This window comes from Rousettus aegyptiacus, unplaced genomic scaffold (assembly GCF_014176215.1).
Source record: "Rousettus aegyptiacus isolate mRouAeg1 unplaced genomic scaffold, mRouAeg1.p scaffold_m13_p_12, whole genome shotgun sequence".
NCBI classification, from domain to species: domain Eukaryota; kingdom Metazoa; phylum Chordata; class Mammalia; order Chiroptera; family Pteropodidae; genus Rousettus; species Rousettus aegyptiacus.
Genome location: NW_023416287.1, coordinates 22,831,981 through 22,845,409, shown reverse-complemented (window position 1 = coordinate 22,845,409; position 13,429 = coordinate 22,831,981). Strand labels below are relative to the sequence as shown.

General features: G+C 34.5%; 1 protein-coding gene and 1 pseudogene across 4 annotated transcripts in view; one reads left to right on the top strand and one right to left on the bottom strand.

The window, feature by feature from the left end:
• Positions 1-13,429, bottom strand: part of PTPRA (protein tyrosine phosphatase receptor type A) — a 115,064-nt gene that overhangs the window by 83,471 nt on the left and 18,164 nt on the right. The window lies entirely within an intron of this gene.
• Positions 723-844, top strand: LOC118610221 (annotated as a pseudogene).

The window sequence follows — 13,429 nt, the reverse complement described above, 5'->3', positions numbered from 1 at the left end:
CATCCTTTGAAAGCTCGGTTAAGTTCTCAAGGAGAAAAAAAAATGTCAGTGGCACGAAACAAAGAGTGAACTAAAAGTCAGAGCTGCACGGAAGTGCTGACCTCTGTATTGGCCCCAGAAGCATTTGTTAAGACATTTCAGTAACCAAGGGAAGTGAAGGAAAGGAGACAGAAAGCAGGAGAAAAGAAGAAAAGGCCCTTGAGAAAGGTGTGGTGTTGGATCCAAGACCTCTTTAAAAGTTGTGGCTCTCAAAGACCTATGCTCTCAATAAAAAAAGACAAGGGGGAAAAAATCCACCTTCCTGAATAAGACCAGAAAGCTTGTCTGCCTCAGTTTGCGCTGTTGGTAAGGGGATGAAAAGTCTCCCTTTGAGAATATGAAACCATAAAAATATGCTTCGTATGTATTTGAGTCCTAAATTTACTCTATCTTATGATGCAGGACCTCCTCTCCATGAAAAATTAGCAAAATTGGTCCATGGCAGTGAAACCCCTAGACGTCTCCAGTAGAAACAAAAGTAAAACCACTGCGGAAAGGCAAACACTTAACACAAAATGCATAGGATTCATAAAAACTACAAAATAAGCGTATTTAACAATGATTAAAGATAAAAGCATCGAAACCATAAGGCAGGCATAAAATACTTTTTTGAAAAAAAAAAATAAACAGAAATAAATGGAATTTCCAGAGTAAAAACACAGTCACTGAAATAAAAAATTCCAGTCTACGGCCATGCCACCCTGAATGTGCCCGATCTCGTCTGATCTTGGAAGTTACTAAGTAGGGTTGGGCCTGGTTAGTACTTGGATAGGAGACCACCTAGGAATACCAGGTGCTGTAGGCATTAAAAAAAAAATTCTATACATGGGTTAACCACTAAAGAAGGCACAGCTGAATACAGAATTAGTTTTTGGAAAATATTTCGGAAGACTTTATCCAAAACACTGCACAGAGAAATAAAGAAACAATCTTGGATCTAGAAAAATAACTGCAGAACTAAAAAAATATAAAGTTGACTGTAAAATTTACATAGAAATGATAAGAACTTAGAATAGCCAAAACGATTTTGATAAAAGTTGGAAGGCTACCTGACAGTAAACAAGACAGTAAGCTATGGGTATAAGGACAGATATATAAACCTAGAGAACAGACTGGAGAGTCCAGAAATAGAACCACACATATGTGATCAATTGATTTTCCACAAAAATACCAAGGCAATTCAATGAGAACACAGAACAGTCTTTTCCACAAATAGTGCTAGAAACTAGACACCCATATGGAAAAAAATGAACTTTGACTCTCAGCCTTATGCAAAATACAAACATTAACCTGAAAAGATATCAGACCTAGACCTAAATATAAAAGCTAAAAGGCATAAGAAAACTTCACAATTTTGAGATAGTGTATTAATTTTATATTACTGCATAACAAATTAACACAGAATTAGAAGTCATAAGCTCAAGCACAAGGTGATTGGATTTTCTGCTCAGGGTCTCACAAAGATAAACTCAAGATGTCTGTCAGATTGTGTTCTTATCTGGCACTCAGGTTCCTCTCCCAAGTACACATGGTTGCAGCAAAATTCAGTTTCTTACACTTGTATGACTAAGGTCTCTGTTTCTTTGCTACTTCTTATGGCTAGAGGCCATCTATAATACTTGCCATATGGACCTCTCCATCTTCAAAGCCAGCAATAGAAAAAATATCCTTCTTGTTTAATCCTGTTTCAAATTCTTTGACTTCTCTTGGCTCTGATTTCTGGACCCAGATTTTAAGGGTTCCTGAGTTTAGGTCAGGCCTATCTGCATAACCCCCTTTTGACTGACTCAAAATCAACTGATTAGTGACTTAATTATACCTTTAATATTCCTTTTGGCATGTAATGTAACATAATCACTGAAGTGAAATCTCATCACATTCACAGGTCCTGCCCATACTCACAGGAGAAACAATTACATGAGTGTAGGTCATCAGGGGTGATCTCAGAATTCTACCTACTATAAAGACTTATTAGATTGAACACAAAAAAACATGAACTTTTTTTGAAATGACTAATTTGGACTTTTATCAAAATTACAACTTTCTGCTCCTTGAGAGATCATTAAAAAACAAAAAACCAAACCACAAGTTGGGAGAGAACATTCATAATACATATATATGATTAATGTATATATCCAGAATATATAAAGAGCTCTTACAACTCAAGCATAAGACAATATTAACATATAATAATCCAAAAAAAAAGAGGCAAAGGATTTAAAATGATACATCACAAAGGCAAAAATACAAATGGCCAATAAGCACATAAACAGATGCTCACCATACTAGCCATTAGGAAAATGCAAATAAAAACCACTATGATATACCATCACAAACCCATTACCCAATGGCTAAAAAGTAAAAGGCTGATGATACTGTGTTGGAGAGAATATGGAGGAACTGAAACTCTTGCACAGCGCTGATGTAAACGTAAAGTATAAAACCATAGATAACAGTTTGGCAGGTTATTATGAAGTTAAATATATACTTAAACCATAAAACCCAGCAATTCCACTCCTAAGATTTACCCCAAAGAAATAAAAACATCTATTCAAATGAAACGCATGTTCCTAGCAGCTTCAATTCATAAATGCTTATTAATATATGGAAGACAAAATACTGGGCCCCCCATATTCAACCAAGTGTGGATCAAAAATATTCAGGGGGAAATGTTATACTGTTGCTGCCATGTACTATAGTTAGGTCTACTATTGCTGTGTCTGTACTGAACATGTACAGACTTTTTTTGTCATCATTTCCTAAACAATACAGTATAACAGTTTACATAACCATTTACATTGTATGAGATATTATAAGTTTACATTGTATGAGATATTATAAGTTATAGATATTATAAGTTATAGGGAGGATGTATATAGAGTGTATGCAAATATTATGCCATTTTATATAATAAAGGACTTGAGCATTTGGGGATTTTGGTACAGGAAGGGGGAATCTTGGAATTAATGCCCCATGGATACCTAGCAATGACTGTATAGTATATTTACACAATGGAATACTACTCAGAAAAAAGGAATTACCTAATAATACATCTAACAACACAGATGAATGTCAAAAACACGCTGAGTGAAAGAATCCGGGTGAAATAGCACATGCTACAGCTGACCGTAAACAACGCAGTTTGAACTGCATGGTCAACTGAAAAAATCCACGTGTAAGTGGACCTGTGCAGTTCAAACCCATGTTGATCAAAGGTCAACTGTATATGATTCTTAGAATTAAAAACTCTAGAAAAGACAAATCTAATTTATAGTAACAGAAAGCAGATCCACAGTCGCCTGGGGCCCATGAAGGGGTTGGAGGAGAATGACTGGGAAGGGCACAAGGGAACTTTCTGGAGTTAAAGAAATGTTATGTATCTTGAAGGTGGTGGTAGTTAGTTACTCAGGTATATAAATTTGGCAAAACTCATCCAACTGTATATGGAAAATGGGTATGTTTTATTGTAAAAAGATCAATGATACTTCAATAAAGTTGATTTTTTAAAAGATAATCTCATGTTTGCTATCCTGAAGATATGCCTGCAATATAATTTTGCTGAACAGTCATTCGTAATAAACCCTACAACAATGCAAAAGATAGGATAAAAGAGAAGCTAACAGCTAATTGCTATTTAAAAGCCTATGTATCAATGTTATTATACATCATATTATTAAAGGGGGGGAACATGATCATCTCAGTGCAGAAAAAGCATTTAACAAAATCAAATACCTTTGTGTGACAAAAAACACTCAATGCTTGTAGTGGACAACAATGATGTCCACTACGCCTTTTTTTCTGTTCATCATCTCACAAATCCACACATTTACCCACTTTTCCCTCTTTTCCCTCGGTTCGCCATGTACTACAGATGTTACCTTAGCACTTTCTGGAGTAAGTGACCTCATGTACAGATTGGCAAATTTCCTCTTCCTTTTTCTAGATGTATTATATTATCAATTAACACTGAACTCATGGCCAAGAGCACTGTAACTTATAACTGAACAAAGTCTATTTAACACGTTTTTTCCATTAGGCAAACATCACAGCCTTCCTCAGCTAAGGAATACTAAACAGCACTACAGCCCTATGCTTGGGGGCCGTTTTAAACAATGAAATTACCAATAAAAAAGCATAACAAAATACAAAAAACATGGTACCAAATAGACTAAAAAAAGGACACATGTTTACAAAATGAGAGCTGAAACAAGAAGGTAGAGTTATCACCTTGTATGACCTCAGCTAGGAATGTACTGTTGAACCACACAAAATTTTCACCCCTCTGTACATGTCCATGAATGATCATGAAAGCAAGTACTGATTTTGGGGTTACAAATCCATTTTAGCAAGTAGATAAATCTGCAAATATGGAATCTGCAAATAATGATGATCCACTGTATTTCCTTTCTTCCTGAATAATGCAGGCTAAAAACCACTAGGTGGTACTGAGCAAGGTTGGCATCCGCATAGTCTCATTAGGAAAGACAGACTGGGTACATTAGAGGGGCTTGATCAATTAAGTAAATATATTAAGAATAATAGGAGCCAAGTTTCTCTGTCAGAGGAAGAAGTCACAAATATGAAAGAGAGAAAAATAAAATGAACTCTGAGGTGTTAGACTGGAATCAGTGTGAACTCACAGAATTTTATGCACAGCGAGAGAGAGAGAAATGGATGCAGGTTTAAGTGTAAATATATATGTCTGAATATATATACATATATACCTGAGCTTTGTTCACTGAGAGGGCCTAGAAACAGTGATGCCACAGATGCATTCAGATCTGGTTTCTAAATACATTCTCCAATAAAAGGAACGAGGGCTCCTGGATGAAATGACAGATTTCAGGGCTGGGACATGAAAACAGGAAGAGACTGAAACATCTTGTACCAGATGTGAACAAGGGAAGTGATCAAAGAATGATAGGACATGTCAAAAGGATAAAGGCACCAGCTTAAAGCTAAGGGCTTGCCCTAGCCAAATACAGGACAAATTCAGCATCAAATAACAAATTATATTAATAGATAATAACTCAATGAATAAAATAGGAATCCATAAGTTCACATTAATACAATAGATAAGGAGAAAATAAACTTTCCCTTATAATGGTATGTCAATTGATGAATGTGGAAGAGATAATGAAATTAGAAAAAATATCATTTGGCAACCACTGTAGTAATAATCCAGCCAAGAAATACCAGTGATGCTAACTAGTCAGCCAAAGTCTGACAAGGAATATTTATATGGTCACATTGCCTTTCTCACAAAACATTTATTGACTACAAATTAAAAATAGATAAATTTACAGTAGAGAAAACAGACAGATACCATCTTAATCAAGTGATCAAGGTTAATGTAATGAAAAGTGGGACATATGGAAAGCGTATATTTCTGACAGGACAGAATAAGAATATAGCATCATTTATGTGGTATTCCTGACAAAATGCATATTCTATATCTAACGGGCCCAAAATCAGGAATATTCCTCAAAATAATTAGCCTATATTCTTCAAAAGTATCAAGATGATCAAAGACAGACATGGCAATGAAATGCAACGTATGATTCTTAACTGGATCCTTGTTATCCAGGATATCATTGGAACAATGATATCCTGAAAACTTGAATGGGATCTGAGGATTAGCTGGTACTAATTAGCTGGTATCACTGTTAAGTTCCTGATTTTAACGGGTATATTATGGTTATATAGGAGAATGTCCCTGTTTGCAGGAAACAACACTAAAGTATTCAGGGATAATGGGCATCAAGTGAGAAACTTACTCTCAAATGATTCAGGGAGGGAAAAGGATTTTTGTACTATTATTGCAACTTATCTGTAAATTTAAAATTATTTCAAAATAAAGGACAAATGCAAATACAACAATAAAGAAGCACATACCAATGTCTCAGTATTATAAAAACCTAAGTCTTCCTCAGTAAAATTTCTGGATAGAAAATACCCCCATTACCCCAACTTACTTTATTTTTATAATAATGTATCAAATTTTCACAGGACTAGTAGAAATTTCTGTGATGTTAAAAATGTTCTACATACATGTTGCCCAATACGATAGCACAAAATGATAATCATATTGGACAGCGCAGGACTAGAAAACAGCAATAAAGGCCATAAAAGTTTACAGAGCTTTTTCACAAAAACAATTTTAGTATAAATTAAATTTTAAAACAAATTACATTATTTTTCTATACTTGCTGATAGACTAATGGCCCTGTATATTTTTCAAAACTCCTTTCTTCTAATTTCTTAATCAAGTCTGAATATCTATTAGGAGCAACCACCTACCTATCTTTAGCATGAGAGCAGTTTTTGTTATTCTTTAAACTGACTTCCGTTTTAGTATACAATTCCTATCGATTCATACCTATGTCTTCTCTACTTTTAGAAGTATGCCTTCTTAAAATCTAGGGATATATCTACCCACAAAGTTGGCTCTCACAAAGTTAGATCACAAAGTCAGATCACAAAGTCACTTTCTCCCAAACTTCTTATAATTTACACTTTACTTTTACTCTCTCTCAGTCATCTTCCTCTAGTCATAGCTGCTACATTGTATATAATTGGTGTTACAAGTTTATTTCCTGTCATGTCCAGGATAAGATTCCTCCTGATCAAATCGGCTTACTTCAAGACAAACATATTATTCCTTTTCCACATGATATTCTTAATTATCGCTTAGCCAATCATTCCAGTATTTTAAATAAGAGCTAAAAGCCAAAGTTTAGTTTAATGACATCCTCTACATAGACAGTAGAATAACAGTGTGCTTCATGTACATCAAATTATACAATTCCTGATTGGAAAAAAAATGCAAAACAGAATTTTCATCCTTTGTGATTCACCTTGGTAACCTAATGCCTTGAGCTAATGCAGTAGCAGTCACCTACCAGGTTCTGTTTTTGTTCATGAATGACTTAATTCAGAACTAGAAAAAAATTGGCTTGTATACAACAGGCCCAACGAAGTTAACGCCTATGACTTTAGAAACATTTAACAAATCTAAGAAAATCTAGAATCCTACCTAAAGTAGAATTATTTTAAGCAGGACTTGATTTTGAAGAATCCCTCCACCCCTATCACTTCTTTTAATAGTTATTTAAAACAACAAAATTAAAAAGCAATTCAAAATTCCTAACATGAAAATTATTTATAAGATGCTCAATGGAACCAATGAAGTTTCATTTTCATTTGAAAAATCAAACCTCTGACTTCCAAGTCAACAGGGCATCAATGCCAACAGTGCCCATTAAGTTGCCCCTGTAAAACAAGATAATATAGATAGAAGCCAGGACTGGGATTGAGGAATCTGATGGAGCTTAAACTCTGCACGTTTTGTCTTCTGAACCACAGCAATATGTATTGCACAGCAGAGCCAGGAAAGGGAAAGGACTCACCCTCTTGTCTCTGCTCCATTCAGGCACAAGACAGCAAATGATTTCAAGTAGATTCCCATCTCTTCATGAGCTGACAGATGTTACCCAACACTGTTCAGTTGTTTACTCAAGGAGTCAATGCTAAGTCTAAAGTGATTGAAGAATTAGTTTCTACAAATAGTCTGTGTGGAACAACTACACACCAGAAGTTGAGAAAATGCTAATTCAGTACAACCTGAAGTGGAATCTAATAAGATGTGTGTGTTATAATTAATGTGGAGTAGAAAAAGGCTTAGTTGGATAATTTACAAAGCTTGTAAAAAAAACTATAAGGTAGTTTATTCATTATATTTATCATCAGTGGGTACTCTAGAAAAGATGTGAATTCATCATGTGTTATTGAACCAACAATATTGATGGTGAACTTTATTCACTGTCAAAGACTTGACTACTGTCAGCAATAAAAGCTGAATAACTTGACTTGCCTGCCACACAGCAATTCAATGGCTTAGTAAAGTTTTATTGTGATTTTTTTTTAAAGCTCAAGGCAAAGACTGAAATTTCTCAAAACAATAAGACCTCTTTCAGCCGCCATTATCAAATAATGAATGGCTCTGAAATGTAGCTTTCCTGAAGATTCTATATTTAATAAATTACCTAAAAGTACAGGGCAGAACAGCCCTCATATGCAAAACTTAAACTGCAGTTATGTCACTTAGACATGGACAAAAACTAATATTTAAACCACGAGCAAATATCGAGCTGCTTTATACACTTCCCATGCTTCAAACAAGAAGTGATATCTCCATTTCCGAACAAATTTGCAGAGGATATATTTTCTTAGCTCAAACTCCAGTTCTAGAAGCATTTTTAGGATTTCAATGCAAGTGTAAAGAAAAGTTTCATATGTTGAAATCTATTTAACAGTGCAGTTGTAGAGCTTCCGCCTAATCTTTGACTGAAATTAATCTGCAATGTAATGATATGCTAAAGACAAATATTAAAAGAAAAATCTAATACAGTTCTCTAAATGCTTCCCAAGCGATCAATATGTTCAATTAAAATTATATACTGTGAGCTGATATCAATATTTTGTCATACATCTGTTTGAAGACGTTTTCATGAGAAACAAAATCTCATTACAGATCAGCATTAATATTTGAAATCAATTTTGATAGGAAACATAAACTCTGAACCCTAATTAACCAAAATGTATCACCCTAAAAAAGAATTCCCTTTTTCTCATCAGTATACTTATACTACCAAAAGTTTACTTAATAACAATTTATTAATTTATAATAGCAAAATACATATATAATAGCCTCTATTTTGGTTTTTGGCCTGCAAAGCTTAAAATATTCGCTCTTGGCCCTTTACAGCAGATGACCCCTGCTTTTCAAAACGATTTTCTTTAGCCTGAGCATATAAAAGCATCTCCTTTATTACCTTCAGAGACTGGTAAAAAAAACTTTTACCCAATACAAATAGGACCTAGGGCTCATTGGTTACATGAAAAAGTACAGTGAGTCAGGTAATCAAAAAATACATATTTAACTTAAATATTCTCTTTTTATTTAAAACAAATACATGTACATTTATCAGACAATATTTTGGTAGAAAGCCAAACCTGCTTCTTTAAGAATGGATCTGCTAAATTATGTTTTACATGTTCTTTCATGCATATATCATATCCATAATACGTATCTGTGATTTCAAATTTTAATTTCTTTAAAGTGGAACAAGAACTTACAGCTGTGAAACAACTGAGTGTAGAACTGTTAATATGATTTTCCCTCCCCCGATCTTCTGCAGTGGTCCCCAACCTTTTTGGCACCAGGGACCAGTGCTCCTATGAGAATCTAATGTCTGATGATCTGAGGTGGAAGTGATGCAATGATGCTAGGGCGGGGGAGTGACTGCAAATACAGATGAAGCTTTGCTTTCTTGCCTGCCGCTCACCTCCTGTTGTGCTGCATAGTTCCTAACAGGCCACAGACTGGTACCTGTCCGCAGCCAGGGGATTGGGGACCCTTGTTTTAAAGTGCTCAGGCCCACAACTAATAAGATAGTAATTTGAGGAGAGGGGGGAAGAGACTTGTGTTTATCCAATTCTTTCAAGATCTTCCACTTAGTTTTCTTAAAAACAATTATTTTTTTGTTCTCATATTTCATTAGTTTATATGACACTTAACTAGGTTATGAAATTACAATAAGTCTAACTGGTATTAGTAGGTTTGGAACACACTGACCCCTCGAAGTATAAAATTCAACTAGTGATTACAGAATGCAAGATACACTAGAGAGCAGTCTACCAGCCATGAGTAGATTCTTATTTTAAGGATCATTCAGTACACTCTAGAGAAAGAATTAAGAATGTGGTTAATTTAATAATTTGGATAAATATACTCTATAATCTGGTGATTATTCGTGCATAGTCTAAATTAGCAATCCTTAGGTTCCCCCACCCCAAACAGCACATTATTGCAATGCCATTTATTAAAGATTCCTTTTCTCTCTCATTTTTAAATGCTTTTTTTTTTTTTATCACATTCTAAATTTCCATTTATATCCAGGTCTGTTTCTACACTTACTATTCTGCTCTAAATACTTGTTTGTATAGTTTAACATGAATGCCAAACTGTCTTAAATACTTTTAACTTTCTGGAGAGTCAAGTGTCACATACCCTCCCCATTGCTACTGCACTCCAATAATTTTTCTCTTTCAAAATTTTCTCAACTATTGAATTTACTTTTCCAAATGAACTGCACGTGCAATCTGTCAACCTCTTGAAAGGTTCACTCCACTGGGCTTACAAAACAATCTGCATTAAATATGTAGAATAATTTGGGGAGCACTGACATCTATATGGTATCTTTATATTATGTAAGTCTTTTGCATTCAAGAACATAGCATAAATACTAATTTATTTATGTCTTTTCTAAATCTTCAGTAAATCTTTAAGGTTGTCTTCATATTAGTCTTGCATATTTCTTTTCAAGTTAATTTGTGCTCTTGCCTATCTCCATATCATTTTTTAAAATTTAAAATTCTACTAGTACTAAATGCTACTCACTTAACATCTGAATAACAAATTAAGTTTTGTAAGTAGACATCATCCTCTCTTCTTCAGCCTTCTCCATTCACCCCAAGAAGCTGTCAAGGGAAGAGGATGCATCTTATTCTCTTTTGAAATCCTGGTACCTAATAGCTATCTTTCCAAAACTGACAAATATCTTGCTAAATTATGTAAGCCCAACACTAAATCTTTCAAAGGGACAAGAAAACAGATGGTTTGTTCATTTGTAGTAAGGGAGAGATCCCTAAATTTTCCGTCACCCTTGTTAACCTACAAAATAGTACATATGTCAAAAATATCTACCTTCTTTTCTTGGAAGGTCTTTCATATGAGTTCAGTACAAATTGCTGAATTTATTTTTATCTTTAAAACCTCATCAATAATTCTATTTCCTATGTATAAACGGAATAGTCAACATTTGCTGAGCACTATAAATTAGGCAAGTTATATAACTTAATCCTCACCGCAACCCCCTAAAGTGGATGTTATTATCCCCCACTTTGCAGATGAGGAAATTGAGGCACAGAGAGGTTAAGTAACTTGCCCAATGTTACATAATAAGTAGTAGAGATGAGATTTGAACCAAGGCAATTAGCTTCAGAACGCTTTAACATTTTGAATTTATAAAGTCAAAAACAAAAAAGAAATTTCTTCAAATTATAATTTGGAATGTTTTAAATTATTCTTTAAAAATACTACACACTAATAATTCTGTATTTTAAAGTCCTTTTATTTAAATTAGAGATAAAAATCTTTAGTTAAAATCACTGCAGTTTTGTTTAGCAACCTGTTAATACCTAACTGAATCACTTAAACCTGTTCAACATTCTCAACTCCCCTCTGGGATGACCTGGAATCATTTGGCACCAACGTTCCCAAAATGTATTATTAAAGAATCTCTTGCTTTTAAAAGAAAGGATCAGACCAGTGCTGGCAGCTGCCAAGAATGAGTTTACCGCCTGGTTTCCATGACTGCATCAATCTGCAACCAGTGCGTGAGAGAGAGGATGTATCCTTGGAAACCAACTCTGCTTCCCTCAATAAAGAAAGATAATAGGGAAAAAAAGAAAGAAAAACCTTCAGAATTATTTAACTTGTATTTAATGTGCTCATTGCACATGATAATCATGGGTAAAAGTCCTGCCCAACAAACTTATGAGAAAGTTACGTGGTACCTAGTGAAAAACCCCTAACTGTTTTACAGAGAGTACCTTATGATCCATATACAATATTTTGGTTTCAACTTTTAAAAATCACAATAGAAGGTGAACCAATAAGAACTAATGGGAACAATATTTAGTACTCCTAATATCCTTACTATGCAACAGCATATACAGCAGCATATACAACTATCATCTAAATTCTCCACACACATCCTGTGTACTCTAGAAGTGTCCTTTGTTTTAGACATTGTAAACTGTGAAATTTCAAAATGGTAAGTTTTTCCAAATTTGGGAGCAGACTGAATATACACTTATGGAAATACCTATACTTCATGAGTTACAGATCCATTCACCTTAGCTACATTTTTAAGGCAAGAACTTCCTACGAAGTGCAAATGAGCTTTAATGAAATATATTAAGTACTGCCTCCCAGGTTTTCATAAACCAGGACCCTTCTTCCCTGAAGCTATAAATATACTTCCGGTAGTCAACAGCAATGACTGGAGCAATCCCCTGTTCAAAAGAACTAAAAATACATTATTGTACATACATATCCTTTCTTCTGCTACCCACCCACCATTCCAAAAGGAACTGACAGAGGAAAATGCAGAGCTTTTGTTGAGAGCAGTGCAACTGTAATTTTTCTCAAAAAAAGAAAAGACTACAATTGAATGATGTCTAGGGAGGTATTAATGAACTATTACAGGGTCAGAGTAAATTTTTAAATTTTTGGAAAAGCTATTCCTGATCACAAGTTATATTTTGCATTTCATTAACTGAATTTTGGGGACTGGTGTCATTTAATTAACAGAATTCATGTATATTAGAACCGAGCAAAATGAGAATTGAACTCTCTGTATATGTTTTGTATATATATTTATACACATATGTATGTATATGTATAAAAATACTGCAAACCTTCCAACTACAAACTCCAACATCTGTGTTTTGTTTCTGCCCAATAGAGGTCGTTTTCCCATTGCTATAGTAATAACGGCTCTTGCTGTTTATCTGCCTGTGACTCTTTCTGCCTCCTGACTGACCCTGATGCTTATCCCATGTGGCCCTGCATAGCATAGTGTCCCACCTGCTTCTAAGAAATTATGAGTAATAAACATTCTTCAATGGCATTGACTTCTTCAAGTCCTCGCTTAGTCATATCTATAAATTAAATCCTGGGTACATTTTCAAACAATATCCTATCTCTGACCTCTAAAAGAACTGAAGAGCAATAATAACACCCCAGTAGAGAGGAGCACACGAACATGGAAAAATCGTGTCAAAAAATAGGAAAAGTGATCAAAGAATGATGGGGACATGAAAAAAGGGCACAGGAGCCAGCTTGACAGGGTTGTGGGAAGATGTGAGCATCAAAATAAAGGAAAAATGAATAAAATAGGAATTAAGGAGTCCATGCTAATGCTTAAATGATTTTTTTAAAAAGCAGGAAGAGAAGCTTTTCCCTTCAGTGAAATGCCATACAATGAATGCAGAAGGGATGGTGAAATTTTTAAAATTCACCATCTGGCATCCACTATAGTAATAACTGATTCAGCCACAAACTGTCAATGCATGCTAAAACTGGTAGGTGCAAATTTGATGAGAAATGGACTATTTAAATAGCCTCAAAGTACCAACTGGCAAAACGTACATTATTTACTTATTAGTAAGTGCAAAACAGTTTTGAACTAACTTTACACTGTATAAACTTATCAGACAACATCTTAACTAAGAGATAACATTTAACATAACCAGTAATAGG